Source organism: Triturus cristatus, chromosome 12 (assembly GCF_964204655.1).
Source record: "Triturus cristatus chromosome 12, aTriCri1.1, whole genome shotgun sequence".
NCBI lineage: Eukaryota > Metazoa > Chordata > Amphibia > Caudata > Salamandridae > Triturus > Triturus cristatus.
The window spans coordinates 16,792,759-16,809,822 of record NC_140595.1 but is presented as its reverse complement, the minus strand read 5'-3'; positions in this window follow the sequence as shown (position 1 = coordinate 16,809,822).

Here is a 17,064-nt window from a genome sequence, read left to right as displayed (position 1 = left end):
GCCGCGCTGAGGGGCTATTTTTAACTTCTCTGATAAGACAGGGCAGCTGAGAAATGTAAGTCGAGAAAGATTCCCTTGTTCTATTCTGTGCAAAACAAGTGCCCCGAGGAAATGTCTATGGAGAAGATTTGTTTTATTTTTTAGCAATTGTTATATTGCTTCTGGTCAGAAAGTAAAATGTTGCTCTTGCTTGGAATTTTAAGGGCTATGTGCCTATATAAAAACGATTTTCAAATTCAGACATTTTTGAATTGTGGCCACAAGCTGCCACCAGTTGCATTGGATAAATGATCCAGTGGTTACGGGTCTGTGAGGAAAGATGTGGGATGCATCTTCGACTAGGACATGAGGGTACATTGTGTACAAAGATGCATAGCTCATTTTTATAAAAAAAAAAAAAAAAAAAAAAAAAAAAAAAAGAGACAGGTTCGTGTGTTCGTCATTTTTTGATTATTGTTGCTGATCCTGTGTGTCAGACTTGACGCGGTCATCATTGGGATGACCCACTGCCAGATGGGGTTGTATAGGGCAGGTAAATAAGTTATTGATTATAAGCCTGACAAATTAAGCAGGCCAGAATGTTCGCATCTGAGCTGTAGGTACTGTAATTACGCATCGCTGCTCATTTATATATGTTAGTGTAATTATCTATGCTTTCTGTGCCCGGTATACTGATGGCTTGGCACAATTACTAAATTTCACAGACATGATATTACCATTATCATGCTGTCAAAATAGCAGACAACACGTTATCAGTGTATGTCTAATTGGTGTTGGAGATGAATGAAACAAAAGAAAAAGGCTATGCAAGACTAAAATATTTTTCACATAACTGCCTTTCTCTTATAGACAGGCAGCCTCGGTCATATGTTTCCAGATTGGACATTAAGGAACAATTATGATCTGTGCACTCGCATTTTAACTCTTGAAAGGCCTGTTTTAAATAAGGACTGCCACCACAGAGTGACAAATAAGGCTCGGTATTTAGGGTAATGAGAAAATATCTGACAGGATTTCCTTTTTAAAGTTTGCTTTAGTAAGCTCATTCTTGTGAGTGGTGGCCCCAAAAGTTGACTTGTTTTTGAATTAGGCTATTTATTGTATAGGTGGAAATTATTGCACATTGACTGATTTCTTTAGCAGATAAATTATTAATTATCAACATTAACAACTGTTCTTAAACTTGGTTTTCCGAATATTTAGGTAATTTAGCATTCCTATTAGGGCCTCCTAGCATTAATATTGACTTCAGGTTGGTGTAGGTTCATGTAATAGGGACATTTGCATATGAGATGTCATTTGGCCAGCTTATGAGCTAACACAATGAGGTTTGTACATTAATTTGAAGGATTTCTCGCCGTTTCACATACGCTGTGTATCTCCTATAATTTTGCTTACGCCCAGTAGCTACACACAGGGATTAATAGTGTTGACAAGACACAGGGTTTGATAGTGTTTGACAGCAGTGAAATCTGTTTCAGATTTCCTCCTGTCAAAAAGGGGGGGAATGAGGAGAATATTGGCTTTCTGCTGGCCCCTGAGGAGGTTCGCTTCCCGCTAGCCCCTTAAGAAATTAAGCCCCTTAGAAATTAGCCCCCTTAGAAATTAAGCCGAGGAAATAGGTATGGTGCTTTCCCCTTTTTCTCATGTTTTATTGTGATCTTTCAGGGGAATTAGTTGTGGGCACCGGAACGTATTCAATTGATTTCTGGTTTTTCACAGCCCAAGACACAAAAAGACTAAAGTCCTCAAGAACACACTGTGGCATTTGAAGAATTAAAGAGAGCTTTATGTCAAGCACCAGTTTTAGCAAACCCTGATTACAACAAATCGTTTATGTTTTTTGTGACAGAGCGGGATGGAACAGCACTATCTGTCCTAACACAAGATCATGCAGGAAAACACGAGCCCTGTGCTTATTTTTCTAGTACATTAGACCCAGTAGCCCAGGCTTTGCCTGCGTGCCTAAATCAGTTGCAGTAACGGCCTTAGCCATAAGACAAAGTGACTCGATAGTGCTGGGCCACCCTCTGACAGTACAAGTACCACACGCAGTAGAGGTTCTCTTGAACCGGACACAAACACAACACCTGACTGTAGCTAGACTGACGGATTATGAGCTGACGTTATTTCAACCACACATAGAGATCAGACGATGCAACATACTGAATCCCGCTACCCTTTTGCCCTCCAGTACAGAAAGCGTTTCACCACACAACTGTGTTGAAGTAATACATACCGTGACTAAACCAAGACAAGACTTGACAGATGTTGCACTCCCAGACCCCGAGCTAACACTATATGTTGACGGCTCATGCATGAGGACAGGGGCGGGAGAATTAGTGGCAGCATATGCAGTGACTGCTGATACTGTAATAATAGAGACTAAAAGAATAGACATATTGTCAGCACAAGCAGCAGAGCTCATCGCCCTGACACAAGCGTGCATAAGAGCTAAGCACCTGAGAGTAAACATTTATACCGATTTTCTGGCGAGAAAGAGGTTTCTTGACCTCTCATGGGGCCAAGATACAGCATGGCCCCCTTATTCAAGCCCTACTGGAAGCAATACATTTACCAACAGCCATAGCTATCCTAAAATGTAAAGCACATACTAGAGCCACAGATACCATTTCCCAAGGCAATGATCTGGCAGACCGAACTGCTAAACAGACAGCTCAGACCCCACTAGACATAACAAAGTTACAGGTTCAATAAGTGTCCAAAGCCATGACAGTTAGGGATCCTTCCAGGGATGTACAAGACATTCAGACACATGCTACTGTAAACGAATTAAAGAAATGATCGGAACAAGGAGGGGTACTGACTGATCAAGGTTGGATGACAAAGGGCAAATCCACATGGTTTCTTCCTGATACCATGGTACAAGTGATTATAAATACCGCACATAGTCCTGCACACTTAGGAGAGAAAGCAATGATAGATAGCTTACAGAATATATGGTTCAACAAGCACCTGCGTGCAGCAGCGAAACAAAAGGTCAGAACATGTATGATCTGTTGCCAATTCAATGCAGGTAAAGGCATTCCGATGGAACAAGGTGGATTCCATCCACCTGACCACCCTTTTGAAGTGCTCCAAATGGATTATATCCAAATAAACAGATGTAGAGGTTACAAATATGTCCTGGTACTAATGAAGCAGGTGTCCCTTCTGTTAGGGTATACCTGGAAATTCCATTGTGTGCGACATCCTGAAGCAGCAGGCCTTGTAGAAAGACATAATCAGACATTAAAATTTTGCGCAGACAAAGGTATAGACTGGATGGTAGCCCTGCCGGTTGCCCTCTTTTACATGCGAATGGTAGCTCATTCTAGAACAGGCTTATCTCCCTATGAAGTGGTCTTTGGTAGACCACCAAAATATGTGGGCACTACAATGCCTAAAAGATTACTTATGTTGACAGTAACATGCTGACAGATTACCTGGCTTCCTTGATGTCTGCACTACTCTCTTGTTGTTCGCAGGTTGCTGCCGCCTTCCCTGACAACACCCAGGTCAAAGAATACTCCATCGCTCCTGGATGACAGGCGCCAAAGTCAGTGCTCTGGACCACGGGGACGGCCGTTAAAGTCAAAGTGCACCTTCACCACTCTTTTACAAAGGAAAAAAAAAACTTTGAACTTGGATTTTGAACAACATTTTCTAGAGGAGAATGCCCAGAAGTTTCCACAAAGCTAAACCTTGATTCAAAAAGTCAGAACCCGTTTGATCAATTAAGTCCACTAGGTGGTGAAGCGGTTGAACATGTATTCTGGCTCGCATAAGATCTTGGACAATAACAAAGCAAAAATAAGAGAGCTAGATAAGAAGCAAATAGATGTATAGTGACTGTAATTTTTCAATATCTTAAGAGCATCACGATAATATGTATCAGCTTAATACTACATGCTATTTTTCCTCCTATTGCCTCACTCTTATACTCCTCCACTAATGATACCATAAAGCACACCATAAAGCACACATTTAGTGATCTGCCATCCTATGAGCTATCATATCGACTTGCCTTACGCAACAATACCTTTATTCAGATGCTGCACCATTCACATCAGACTAGCAATGCTACAGACTGCTGGGTCTGTGGCCGACTCCCCCCCTATCAGAACTATAAGGGAGTTTTGCCCCTTTATTCTCTATCCGTTCACACACAATGGCTCCTGTGGAGCATGGTTTAGTTTGATTAATTCCCTAGATTCGAATTCCGCAGTTTATCAAGACAACTGGGTATGGGGAAACCTGAACTTAGTTTTGCTTAAAGTCTGCTACCCTAACAAGGAGGGACTTCCCAAAAGAACAGGAACTGATCTAAGAAATGAAGTATATGGATTAGGTAATTTTACACTTAACCTCATGATCCTGAACGTTGAATCTGAAACTACACCAATCTTGCCCGCCATGTCCGTATTCCCAGTAAAAGAGGAATTATGTATAAGAAAGAATGGCTCCATACACATGGGCCATAGTAAATGCACCACTGTAATAAAATTCAGTGATCAAGGCAAGTCTACATTTAGAGCTTCTCGTCATTCCTACTTTATATGTGGCCAGACCGCATATATACGCCTACCTCTAGATTGGGATGGTACCTGTTACATAGCATTCCTCCTACCACCTGTTTTCCTAGCTCCTCCTGATTATCATAAAAATACTCATTTAGTACACAATAGACAGCAGAGAGATCTCCCAATTGTCAATTACACTGAAGCAGCATGGGAAAAATACACAGATTTCAATAAAGGTTTCTTTCCCTATATAGGTACAGTTACCAATAGTAAGCTGATACGTAGATTAACCAGAACCCTTGAAGCAGTAGTGAACGAAACTATTTCCGCCTTAGGCAATTTAACAGAAGAGCAGTCTGCTATGCGGATTGTTGTGCTTCAAAATAGTCTTGTCCTTGACGTTATCCTGGCCGATAGGGGCGGAGCTTGTAGGGTCATCGGATCAAGCTATTGCATTTTTCATACCAGAAAATTCGCCATCTGTATATAAAGCCATAACTCGCCTTCATAAGATTGTAAGCCAGATACACCAGAATCCAGGCACCTGGACTTGGTCCGGTTGGTTTTGGAGTGTATTATCTACCTTTGGATGGAGGGTCCTATCCTTCCTAGGTATTGGCCTTCTCATACTATTCAGTTGCTGTCTATGTCTACAATGTGGACCAGCGATCTGTGGTCTGTGTGCCACATCGTGTATTCCACCACCAAGATTTCATTCAAGATCACGGAAGAAGAAAGAAGAACAAATGATGCTATATGAACAGATCAATGAATTGATGAAGATTGATATCTCTTGAAGGGCAAGTAGGGGACAAGGAGGGAATGTGGAAATGTGGATTTTCCTGGTCAAGTTATGTCCCCTATCTTGGACCCCAACGGTTCTATGTGCATGTCACAAGTACATGTATGTTCCCTCCAGTTCCAGTTTTGATGACGCAAACACATGTGCGTCCACCGTCAACATGTCCTCTGTCAGATCCGCCATGAATGGGCTGGATATTCGCTTCCTAAGTATGAAAGGCCACCGACTTTATATGGCTCAGTTACTCCATTTTTACAGTTCAGGCGAGTAGGCCCGATTCTGTCCTCAAGCCTTTCCCTGCTCTCTGCCTCTGACAGCTTCAACTTGAGCTCGCATCTGTATCCATGAACTTTGTCCTACTCCCTGTGCGGCTAACGGTGCCTGCCTCGGCCAGTTTTGCCTGCCTGCCAAGAAACTGTATTTCACCTTCGAATTATCTGCTTCCCCCTCAGCCGATGCATTCCTGCCTAGTAGTTTAAGTAAACATTCTTCCAGTTACCAAGCAAAAGGCCCGGCTTCTCTGTCTTCATGCAAGTAATTCATAGCCCTGTTACCATGGAAAGTTTCTGCCCCTTGCATCTCATATAGACACTTAGACGCTTGTACACGCACAGTCAGTATAGAATAGATTCTGTCCGAGAGTCCTTCCTTGTGGATAACACAGTTCTTTAAACATAGGATATTAGATATGATTTGGGATTAGGTTGACATAACCCCAGACTTTTTGTCTCCACATGTAGAGCTAAATGTCAAGTCCCCTTCACCCTCTAGTTGCGCGTCAATCACACGTCATGCTGCTGCGCGCGCATCTCTGCCAAGTATTTCTGCTGACATTGCGAAATCATCTCCAGGTATCCACCCACACATGACAATTTACCCATTATCATCAAGTGGACGCCCACATGGACGCCCACCTTCACGCCTACTTACACGCCCACATGCTCTTATCTCATTCTCTCTTGCTCTCTTGCTTACGTACAATTGAGAAATGTATATATACTGTACTCTGTGAATAATGTTTTGAGAATATTGAGAATACTTTTCAGCCCCGTCCAGATCCTTTTTGGTGATGGAGATATTCTCCCTTTGACTCGAGTTATTGGAATAAAGCCCTTTATGTATCTGATACCACAGACTCAGCCTCTTGCTTTATGCATGATCTTATTGATATCTGAAAAATTATGACAGCGTGATATTTTATTTACCACAGCTTCCTTGGGAAAAGTCTCATAAATCTTAGCAACTTTGTCTGAAAAATATTGGACGATAGCATGCAGTTGTCCACTGACGGAGTCATATGGGGAGAAAGATGCTCCAGAGAGGACACAGATTTCACTATAAGGAAGAGTTTACGAAAAGAGTTCTGAGAGTGCTCTATCTTATGAGCGTAGTACTGACTCCACATGAGCCTAATCTGTTTGTGATATATCTTCTGCTGCCTATTGTAGTTATTGTTATCTATAATGCTATATTCCCTGTGCCACAGGTGCTCTAGGCATTTGCAAACCTTCTATAGAAGCAGAAGTTCCTCATTAAACCATGTGGTGAGGGAATACAGGTATTCTAAAACAAAAACTAATTACCAACCTTCATCTTACATGATTACTCCACTCTGAAGTGAGAGTCCTTGGTTGTATGTCTTTCACCTTTTCTGAATTTGTCTGCCTACGTCCGACTCTTCTACCACCTTCACAAAATTGTTGTGAGGTACAAAAGGGCCCGTGCACAAATCTCCATTTTAGTTAAACATTTTTAACTTGACATCTTTTTCTAAACTGTGACTTTCTGCATTTTACATGTCTTGCGCTTATATGATAACTTAGAAATTATTCTGCAGGCAGCACATTTCTTAGGAAGCATATTATCATGTTGTTCGTACATTCTGTCCAAGGCTAAGGAACACTGCACACTATGCGTTTCACTTTAGTTGTCCAGTTGGAGACAGGTCTAAGTCTTAAGACAAGCAATTACAGCGTAGCTGCACCTTTGACACAGTGCGATTGAGAACTGTGCTTTCTTTTATAAATTGCCTCTGAACTAACTTAGTCAGAGAAGCACTTAAGCTAAGATTATCTTGGAACGCTGTGCCTGAGATGCAGCCCTGCTGACTCTACTTTTCATCCGGCAGAAGACAGTAGCCTGATCTACACTAGACCGGCTTCCTGTTGCATTATAAACAGGTATGTGGGGGTTGCCTTGTTCCAAGGGTTCTGGCAGAGGGTACTCTCACTATGCTCTCAATGGTGTAGGTAGTATTAGGATAGGAGTATATTCATCATCATAATAACACTGTGGTGTTATAATGGTTGAACTGTTTATCTTTTTCATCATTCTTGTAATGCTGGTTACAATGCTTTGTTTCATCCTACTAATAATTGCAGCTCACACTTTTAACACAAGAATATAATTGCTTCAATAAATATTTGAAAACCAATTGGTATCTTTCTTTTGCCTCCCTTTGGGTATCGCTGAATAACAACGAAAGGGTAGATCTGTTTCCACGATTTACTCGGGGAATTAGAGTGGTCAAGTTGTGAGATCGTAGATACCATCTGGAACCCTGTAAGGTTAGAAGTCGAGATGGCGCACTGTGAGCTAGCTAGCAATTAGGCCAACATACTACTATAACATCTGTGGAATCGTTCCCCATATTGCGATGGTTATGTTGTCCAGATACACAGTCCTACTTCATTCATAGGAACCGTATGACAAAATGTTTTCTGAGACATTGTCCTGGGTTGCACTTTGGATAGCACAATCCTTCACCCAAATATGTGCGCTTTGTAAAACCCTAAACCATGCACATTCACCCCCAAGCTACCATGTCAGTGTGTGCTGAAAGAAAGGAGTCGTTTCTTCACTCTAAACCCCAACTTCGGTCAGAGGTTTTCCTGTAGGTAACAAGGGAGCCTGGTAGCAGGCCAGTCACAATGTCACATGGTATTGTTTGAGAAAAGGTCTTTAGCTCGTTTCTGAAGTGTTGAAGGATGAATCAATCTGGCCTACAAAGAAGTGCTAGACCCTCAGTGTATAGCAGAAAGTGTGCGATCCCATCTCATCACTTCTACACTCTTTGGTCTGAACCTTGATAATATTGCTGCTGTGGGAGTTGTGCTATCCAGTCGCCAGCCACATTTAGGTGCCTAGTTGAGTGCCTTGTATACAAGAATACATTACATTTTACGGGCATTAAGGGCCAACTGAGGTTCTTTGAGGATAGGTAAGCCTGAATCCCATTTCCAAAGGCCTATTATCACACCGCATGAAGCATGCATTTTAGGGGGTAACCGTGCCTCAGGGCATCGACCTCCATGGAGTTGCCTCCATCGAGATAGGACAGAATTAGCTCCTGGATGACTGTCCTAAAGTCCAGTTCTGGTAGCTGTGCATTCACCTTGTGGGACAGACCTGGTTTCTACCAAGCAGATTTAATCTTGTAGGTGATGTGCATTAAACTCTGAGACAATATCCTTTGTAGGATCCCAGTGGTTTGGCAAGTTGTGGAGAGAATACACCCCTGTTCGTCGCTGAGAGACAATCCTGCACTTGTTCCTCCGGGTGGAGACACACATTCCATCTTTGTAGGATTGAGCTATAGGTAGGCCTCTGATATCATCCTTGAATGATGCTTGCCTTGGCAGACCAGGAAGCAGTGTTTCGTGAGGACTCCGTGTTACCAGCCCAAGAAAACAATCATTCTTTGATCTTCTGTGCAATTCATTTCACAGTTGACATCCTGTTAGAATAACCATACCCCTCCAATCAATTTGCCTTGACCGCCCTTGAAATCCTAGGGCCTCCTCCTCCACAGTCCTGATGAAGACCCGCTTGTGACACTCCACCAAGTGCCCATAGGGTTGAAACGTCGACGATGTATTGTGGCACAGATTGCAGGACATAGTTGTTACCAACTATTTAATTTGTTTAACTTACTTGTTACTGCATTTTGAATCTGGCCTTTAAAAAACAAACCACATCCTCCCACCCTCACCTCACTGCACTATGTATTTATATCATTACTGAGCACCACTATCTCACTATTTTGTATCACTGTATGAATTTGGAAGTATAAAATTCTGCAATGTGTTTCTGTTTATCAAATGTTATCAATTCTGATACATAAATCAATGAAAATCCTTTCTCTGTGTTCTTGTTCCTTTTTCCCATTTTGTTCAAGAAATGTTTTTGCTTTCAGAAATGTATTATATGTTATGCTGAAGTAACTACGGCTAACTACAATACGCATTGTTTCTACCCAAGGGAACCATTGTTCTTTATACGTTAAATACCCAGGTCCCTAGGGACACAGGGTCACCCCATTGTGTTAATATATGCCTTAGCAGACCTTCAGATGGTCAACGGCATGTCCAGAAGTTGTCTTCAGGTAGAGCGTCGCACACGTACTGATGGATATTAACATTTATTGTGGCCAGCAGGACACAGTGGTACTTCATGTAAAGGTGAAGCATTCCTGGCAGTAGGATGAAACTTTGAGGAATACCCAAGGGTACTGTAACGCGTTCTGCTAAGGGAAATTAAGCCAAAGTCAGTGGAGTCTGTTCTTCACATACGGCGTCTACCACTGCAGGCCCTTATGGCTTCTGTTTGAAAGGTACCACTGCAGACCTCTGCCGCTACTGTGGAACAAGGATAAGCAGGCTCTTGTGGCAACTGCAGGATAGGATAGTGCTGGCCTTTCTGACTCCTGTTGGATCACGGCGAGTGCGGGCCCTTGTGGCAGCTGTTGGATCACGGCGAGTGCAGGCCCTTGTGGCAGCTTTTGGAGCAGGGTTAGTTAGGCTCTTGGAGCAGCTACTGATGCTGGGCAACTACAGACTGCACTGGCGGCTCTTGGAAGAGGGACAGTGCACACGCTCTTGGAAGCTGCACGCCTTCTTTTGCAACAGAAACAGTTCAGGGCTAGTGTGGTGACTGCAGGAAGTTGGCTGAACTAGTCCTTTGTGATGGCTATCGGAACAGACCCAGTGAAGGATCTCGTTGGAGAAGGGTCAATGAAGGATCTCGCTGGAGAAGGGACAGAGAAAGATCTTGTTGGAAAAGGACGAGGTATGAATCTTGTTGGCTCAGGACCAGCGAAGGAGATTTTTAGAGCAGGGTCAGTGAAGGGCATTGTGGCAGATGTTGGGCCAGGGCCAGTTAAGGCCATTGTAGCAGATGTTGGGCCAGGGCCAGTTAAGGCCATTGTAGCAGATGTTCGGCCAGGGCCAGTTAAGGCCATTGTGGCAGATGTTGGGCCAGGGCCAGTTAAGGCCATTGTGGCAGATGTTGGGACAGGGCCAGTGAAGGCCATTGTGGCAGATTTTGGGACAGGGCCAGTTAAGGCCATTGTGGCAGATGTTGGACCAGGGCCAGTGAAGGCCGTTGTGGCAGATGTTGGGACAGGGCCAGTTAAGACCATTGTGGCAGATGTTGGGCCAGGGCCAGTGAAGGCCATTGTGGCAGATGTTGGGCCGGGGCCAGTGACCATTGTGGCACATGTTGGACCTGGGCCAGTGAAGGCCATTGTGGCAGATGTTGGGACAGGGCCAGTGAAGGCCATTGTGGCTGATGTTGGGACAGGGCCAGTTAAGGCCATTGTAGCAGATGTTGGCACAGGGCCAGTTAAGCACATTGTGGCAGATGTTGGGACAGGGCCAGTTAAGGCCATTGTGGCAGATGGTGGGACAGGGCCAGTGAAGGCCTTTGTGGCAGATGTTGGGACAGGGCCAGTGAAGGCCATTGTGGCAGATGCTGAAGGAGGGAGAGTGCTGGCCCATGTGGAAGCTTCTGGAGCTGACCCAAAGCCTGACTCATTCTCTCGGGGAGAGGGCACCTTGCATGACTCAATATCTCTGCAATAAAGCAGAAAGCAATACTGTGTGCACCCCTCCCAAAGCAGATGAGTCAGGCTTCCCGGACTGTGAGGCCTGCCCCCGTTCTTCATTGCTGAGCAAGGCTGTCGCTCTTATGTAATAGTCATTTATATATCCATATATTTACAATACTGAAGTTTACTATGCCATGGTTTGGGCAGATTAGTGAACGAGACATATGCACCGTGCTAGTTTTCTCAGGCCACAGCCCTTGACCTACTGGGGTCATGTCGGTTTATGGGCTTGTGTGCCCTGTGGCCAAATATACTTCTGCGGTGCCTGCTCCAAGCTTACAATAGTTATGCTGTTTTTATTGGCAATACTACAAAAGCATCAGAATTTCGAAAGCACATTTCTTCAGAAACCAGCTGGATCAAGCGAGTAACTGACCCCAAAAAAAAATTTTAACTCATAAAAGTACAGTTGAACTGTGCCCTTTGCGTCCCTTGCTGGATCCAGTGAGAAATTAGCCTTCTTCTTTCTTCAGAACACAGACAGCAAAATAAATGATCTCCAGACAGCCTTGGAACAACGTCCTCTCCCACCTCAAACTATCCTCCCTGCCTCCTGGACTAATGTTCCCTCCTGTCCCCCTGGGCACTTCCCCCAAAACGAGGCCTCATGGAACTCTTTCAAAACCTTTGAGTAAAGTGTCATTCACAAGATTCTAACAACACTGAAACCCTCAAACCACTTCAATGACCCTCTACTGCCCAACTTCAAGGAGATCATACCTACGAAACTCCCCCTTTGGACCAAGATTGTTAATGCCTCCCTCCTTCAAGGCACTATCCCTGACTGCCTAAAGTTTCCCCAGTCTAAAAAAACGAAAGCAGATCAAACTAACTTAAACAACTTCCGACCTATCTCCAATACTCCTACCCTGTCGAAGTTCCATGAAAAATGTGTCCACATCCAACTCTATAACCATATCAATCATTTCTGACAATTAGACCAATTTCAATCCAGCTTCTGTCCAGGGCACAGCAGCGAATCAGCTATGACACACATAGTGGACGATGCACTAAAAATACCGGATCAGAACCGATCTTCCCTTTTAATTCTCCTTGACCCATCATCGGCATTCGATACGGTTAAGCATGACAACCTACTAGACCTTTTGAAAAACCGTATGGGGCTAACCGAATCAGTCCTTAACTGGTTTGCCTCCTATCTCCACAACAGGACTCAGAGAGTCAAGGTGAATCACTAACTATCGCAGACCACTGCGGTCACATGAGGGGTCCCACAGGGCTCCTCACACCTGTTCATGGAGCCTCCACCGGAAATTCTGAGTTCATCCAACATCCACTACCAGATGTACGCTGGCGATACCCACCTATACTTAATAGTCTCCACCCCAGAAAATACCAGCACCCTCAACACAACTCTACAGAAAACTCAAAATTGGCTAGCATTCAATTACCTCCTCAAACTGAATACTCAAAAACCAAATTCCACCTAATTGCCCCACCCAACCAGTCACCTTTCATTGAAGAATGGTTGAAACATCTCCAGCCCTCAACTGCACTCCACAAGTCACGGACTCAGCGAGATCACTGGGATCAACGTGCAGAAACACATCAGTGCCGGCACCAAAGGAGCAAATCACCAAATGACATTCTAAGAAAATTAAAACCCTTCCTCCCCCCAGCTTCAAGCATTCAGTGCAAGCCCTAGTGATTCCCAAGTTGTAATATGGAAATGCAACTGTCGCTGGACTGCCCAGATCCAAACTGGCTCCTCTAAGGGCCGTGCTCATCTCTGCTGCAAGGCTCATCACTGGCACAAAAAGAAACAACCACTTCCCCCCTGACCTGAAATCCCTCAACTGGCTCCCTTATGAACTGGAATCCAGCCAAGCATTGCCCGCATAACACATAAAGCCCTCCACTTCAAAACCCTAGGGGGCATATTATCAAGCACATGCGATAATTATTGCAAATCGCGCTTGGCGCGATTTTCATTATCGCCATCTATCGCTGGATTTCAGCGCCGGGTAAGCGATGTATTATTAACGCTTTTCACCCAGGTGATGTGAAATCCAGCGATAGAGGGTGATAACATGCATTAGTGTGAGAAAAGCAGCGAAAAATGACCTGCGATAATGTAAACCTTGATAATAGGCAGGTGTGGATTTAGCCCTGAGAGCCACCTCCCATGATAAAGATGGCTAAGTCGGATTAATAGCAGGAGTTAAAATCCTGCGATAAAGGGGCCTTAGCGCGACTTTGATAATCGATTCACGGACGTGGGGCATCCTTGTAAATATCGCGATGCTGTTTTAGCGATGTTTACCCATGTTGTTCTGTGAGGAACACCCACTTTGCATGTCATTAGCGATAATAATCGCTGACATGCAAACTGTAGAAAAGACGGCTGCTAACTCAAGGAAACACGCGCTAGCGTGTCCTTGATAATGGAGCGATATTTAAATCGCCGCTTTTCGGCCGAAAACGGCTACTAAAGTGGTGAAATTGAGCTTGATAATATGCCCCTCTGTATCTTGCTCAGAAGCTCAAACTTTCTGGTGGCTCCAGATCACCCAGAAGCTCCCACACCTCACTTCTGAAACCAGAGAGGTTCCACAAGAAGAAAACTTACAACCGATCTTTCCCTGGGATTGCCCCTAGAATTTGGAACACCTTGCCCCCTGAAATCAGAGTGAATCCCTCAACTGTATCCTTAAAAAAAGAAGTCAAAATACTCCTTATGAACAAATTTCTTCCCTAGATCCTAAGATACCCTCCTGATTCCTCAATCACACTCATGACTACTTCTCACCGGCTATCTTCGTGTTTTCGGCTTATCAGCCCTGACAATAGCCTCTCTTTTCTCGACACTGCCTGATCATGCATTTTTCTTGACTATGATATTTTTGTTTTCATTGGTTTATCTCCTCTGCTCTCTGCACATTGTGAAGCATACCCTTCCTTTTCTGGGTACTACTTTATCATGTATTTTTATCGAATATGATATTATTATTATTTTTGCTTTGCTCTGTGTACATTTGTAAAGCGCACTGATAACCATTTGGGTTCATGTTCGCGCTATAAAAAACTATCAATATAAATATACATGTGTGTTCAGGAGGCAAGCCGCCGAGTTCATTGATACACCGGCAGCAGGTCACATGTTCGAATCCCAGCGTCAACATATCTAATCTTATGTTTTCCAGTGTATCTGGACCTGATGAATAGTCCACATAAAGAGGGGCAGGGGCTGTCTGCACAGGTGCAGCCTAGACCTCGCCAATCCCCTGCAACAGCACAAGGGGAGTAGACAAGCCCCCCTCCGCAGTCACATGCTCCCTTCACCCCAGGCCCCTCCCTGCCCAACACTCACCAAACGTACCAGCCCCCACCCCACCACTGATGTTTACCACCTGCCCAGAGCATGTGGTAAATATCAGCTGAATTAGCGAGAATGTGTATTTTCACCCGGTGTTTTTGGGTGCACAATTATTCCCCATTCCTGGAACTAAATCACATAGTGGTTGTTTTTAGCTGGGTGATGCTGGCTGGATAGGAGTTTCCAGGACCGTGTGTACCCACATTGCTCCTAGTGTGTCTTACGTTGGGGTGCCCTGTGCGTGCCAAGTTTATGATTTGTCGTTGAGGTGGATTTTGGGCTCTGTGTGTTCTGCATTAGTGCATTATGGGAGTGACGGACACTACTGGTAGGAGGTGTCTATAGAGGTTGTTTGACGTGTTGAGAGAGGTGGTGATGACCAGGAGGGTGGGTTCTATATGAAAATAAGTGTGATCTTATAGGGGGGCGTCAGCGGAAATTTAATTACCTAGACTTAATTTATGCGGTAAAATTCAATAAGAATAACTCAGTAAAAATAAGAGGCAGAATCCGTGGTATTTGAGGTTTTAAAATGGGTTTATTCCTTACAAAGGAATTGGTTCGAACCAGGCAATCGTATTCCGTCACCACTAAGGTTCGGGAAGGGATAGAGCAATACTTTATTGACAGGTTATCATATATATAGTAAATGCATTACAGTGAAGACATATGCAGAAGGCGTGACAGCTGAGAAAGAGAGATAAGAATACACATACGTAATGAAAAGGCGTTACAATAGGCGTGCATGAGGGCATGTACTAGAAACGTCATTATAATGATGACACAGGTGGGTGGATCCATAAGAGAATCCTGCAAAATCAGCAGAAATACATGCCAAACATGCGCGCACAGTAGCATGACGTGTGTTTGACGTGTAACTGGAGGGTGAAGGGGACTTGACATTTAGCCCTACATGAGGAGACAGAAGTCTGGGATGTCAGAACAACCTAATCCCAAATCGTATCTAATATCTTGTGTTTAAGGAACTGTATTATCTGGAAGGAAAGGTCTCTCAGGCAGAGGCTATCCTATACTAACTACTAGTGCGTGTATAAGCGTCTACGTGTCTACATGAGATGCGAGGGGGCATGGGCCTACCATGGCAACAGAAGCCATGAATTACTTGCACGGAGACAGTAAGGCCGGGCCCTTTGCTCTGTAGCTGGAAGGATGTTTACCTAAACTACTAGACAGGAATGCATTTCTCGAGGAGCGGAGCAGATAACTTGAAGGCTGAATACAGTCTTGGCAGGCAACAGGCCGGGCCAGGCACCGTTAGCCGCGCAGGAAGTAAGACAAAGGTCATGGATACAGATACAGGTCCAGGCTGGAGCATTCAGAGGCAGAAGGCAGGAAAAGCTCGATGGCAGAATTCAGGGCCTACCTTGCCAGAGCTGGAAAACGTGAAAAGTATACCATATAAAGACGGTGGCAAGGCATACTTAGGAACGGAATATTCGACCCATTCATGGCGGATCTGAAAGAGGACATGTTGACGTTGGACACATATGTATTTGCGTCTTCATAGGTAGAAGTGGAGGGAACATACATGTACTTGTAGCATGTACATGGAGCCGTTGGGGTCTAAGATAGGGGACATAATTGATCATAAAAATTCATATTTCCTCATTCCCTCCTTGTCCCCTACGGACCCTTCATGAGATATCGATCCTCAGGAATCCATCAATCTGTTCATGTAACATCATTTGCTCTTCTTTCTTCTTCCGGGATTTTGAACGAGAACTTGAACGTGGAATACATGATGTGGCACACAGGCCGCAAATCGCTGGTCCACATTGTAGACACAGGCAGCAACTGAATACTATGAGAAGGCCAATACCTAGGAAGGATAGGACTTTCCATCCCCAGGCTGACAACACGCTCCAGAACCAACCGGACCATGTCCAAGTGCCTGGATTCTGATGTATCTGGCTTGCAATCTTGTGAAGACGGGTTATGGCTTTATATACGGATGGCGCGTTTTCTGGAATGAAAACACAACAACTTGATCCGATGACTCTACAGGCTCCGCCCCTATCGGCCAGGATGACGTCAAGGACGAGACGATTTTGGAGAACAACAATCCGCATCGCAGACTGCTCCTCTGTTAAGTTGCCTAGGGCAGAGGTAGTTTCATTCACTACTGCTTCAAGGGTTCTGGTTAATCTACGTATCAGTTTACTATTAGAGACAACACCTATGTAGGGAAAGAGACCTTTATTGAAGTCTGTATATTGTTCCCATGCTGTTTCAGTGTAGTCGACAATCGGGAGATCTCTCTGGGGTCTATTGTGTACTAGATGGGTGTTTCTATGATAATCAGGAGGGGCTAGGAAAACAGGTGGCAGAAGGAATGCAATGTAACAGGTACCATCCCAATCTAGAGGTAAGTGTATATATGCGGTATGACCACAAATGAAGTAGGAATGACGGGAAGCTCTAAATGTAGACTTGCCTTTATCAATGAATTCGATCACAGTAGTACATTTACTATGACCCAGGTGTACTGAACCAT